The sequence below is a fragment of the Ursus americanus genome, chromosome 21, assembly GCF_024610735.1.
Source record: "Ursus americanus isolate L20-20 chromosome 21, mUrsAme1.1.p, whole genome shotgun sequence".
NCBI classification, from domain to species: domain Eukaryota; kingdom Metazoa; phylum Chordata; class Mammalia; order Carnivora; family Ursidae; genus Ursus; species Ursus americanus.
In genome coordinates this window covers 41,677,980-41,680,159 of record NC_142147.1, presented here as the reverse complement: position 1 = coordinate 41,680,159, position 2,180 = coordinate 41,677,980, and the positions used below count along the sequence as shown (strand labels likewise).

At 40.3% G+C, this 2,180-nt stretch overlaps 1 long non-coding RNA gene across 1 annotated transcript in view; it reads right to left on the bottom strand.

Moving 5' to 3' along the window:
• The window catches only part of LOC148108252 (uncharacterized), a 31,154-nt gene that overhangs the window by 7,710 nt on the left and 21,264 nt on the right, over positions 1–2,180 (bottom strand). The gene's annotated exons all lie outside the window — the stretch shown is intronic.

Here is a 2,180-nt window from a genome sequence, read left to right as displayed (position 1 = left end):
CTACAATTCAAACGACACAAGTGTTAAACTTTTTGGTATTGTCCCTTAGGTCCTGAGGTTTCTGTTAAAGTTTTTTAATCTTTTATATTGGAGGGGTGCCTGGGTGGCTCAGTCAGTTAAGCATCTGCCTTCAGCTCAGGTCATGATCCTGGAGTCCTAGGATCAAGCCCCATGTTGGGCTCCCTGCTCAGCACTCCCTTCCTCTCTCCCTCTCTCTCTCTCAAAATAAATATATAAAATCTTTTTTAAAATTCTTATTTTGGATAATTTTTATTGATGTATGTTCAAATTCACTTATTAACTTTCCTTTGTTTTCTCCATTTTGTTATTGAGCCCATTAAGTTTTAATTTTTATTATTTTTCAGTTCTAAAATTTACTTTTGGTTCTTTTTTTATACCTTCTATTTCTCTGTTTAGTCATTCTCTCAAGAGTGGTCACCTTTACTTCTTGGAACATGGTTCTCATAGCTGTTTGAAAGTCTTTGGTAATTCTAACATGTGTGACCTCAGTGCTGGGTCTTCCCCACCCCCCACCCACTGTGAGTTGAAATTTTCCTCATTCTTTGTATGTAGCATACATTTTGTTTCTTGGACATTTTGAATAATTTGATTCTCTTGGCCTAGCTTAAATCCTATGGAAGTTGATAATTTTGGTTTGTTTTAACAGGCAGTTTATTTACATTCATTCAGCATGCAAGTTCCAAACCACTTTCTGTGCCTTGAGGCTCCAATGTCAGTTCAGTTTTCAAAGGATTTGCAGTGTTTTTATGCTTAATGTGTGCTTCACCCACTATCCATTCTGAGATTCAGATGATGAGATATCTATCTTCTGATTCAGTTCTCAAGGCCTTTGGTATGCTGCCTAGTGTCAGATCTACACATGTACAGCTTGAGAGGGCTCCTCAAGTCCATACACCTCACGGGACCCCTGACTAAGTTGCCTCCTCGCCTCTCTCTCCCCAGAACTCTCTAGTTCCCAGAGGTCCTCTTCCTGACCTAGTTAGATCTAAAGAGCTTTGGTTTTCCTTTTTATTTATTATTATTATTAAGTAGGCTCCACAGCCCACCTGGGACTTGAACTCAGGACCCAGAGATCAAGAGTCACATGCTCTACAGACTGAGCCAGCCAGGCACCCCTTTTAGTTTTCCTATTCTGCTGTGCCCTTCCCACAGCTAGGTCTTCCTCCAGTGCCAAACAGTAAGAGAATAAAGAGGAGAAAAGTAATGGGATTTCCTCTATTCTATTCAAAACAGACTTTCACTAATAAGGTAGGATTCCCCTTCCTCAGGGTTTAAGTACTTGCTGGTAGCTGCTGCAATCACCACCTGCCCACTAAAGGATTGCAGCTTTCAGGACTAGTGTTTGCCTGGGCTGAGACCAGAAAGAAAACAAAAACAACATAAATTTCTTACACATTACCCCACAAAATCCTCCTCTCCCCCTCATTTAACCAGAGACAGCCTCTCTTGGTTTCTATTTGAGCTTGGTGCACAGTTCTGCTCTAGGCCAGAACACTTAACCACCAGATTAGTCAAACTTCCAAATTCTGGTTTCCTTCTCCAGTCTACTAAAATTTACTTTCACGTTTCTCTAATAGCTGCCCATACATTCTCTCTAGGATTTTAATTGCATTCAGCGGGAGACACAGGGAGGAATATACTAATTCTATCTTAACTGGTATTGGCTCATTCTCTTTTTTCCTTTCTTTTTTTTTTAAGATTTATTTATTTTAGAGGGAGAGTGTGTGAGCAAGGGGAGAGGCAAAGGGACAAGAAGTGGGAGAGAGTCCCAAGCAGACTCCCCGCCCAGCACAGAGGCCTTCGTGGGGCTCACTCCTACAACCCCAAGATCATGACCCAGGCCAAAAACCAAGAGCCAGACACTCAGCCGACCAAGCCACCTAGATGCCCTTCCGTTTTTTGGGGTTTTTTTTAAACTTCTTGAGTTTGGATACATCTTGCTTAAGAAGCTGTAAATAGAGTGCAATCATAAAATTACATAAATTTTAAAATGGTGACCGATAAGCAAAGTTTTAGCTCTCAAATCATTATTTCCTCAATTCTCGGTTTCATTGCTACTGTTTTCCTTAGGGTATTTGTATTCATATTCATAAATCTAGATTTTTTTTTTTTAGAAACCGTCCTCATCCAGTATTGTTTCAGACTGTTAGCCTTATAGA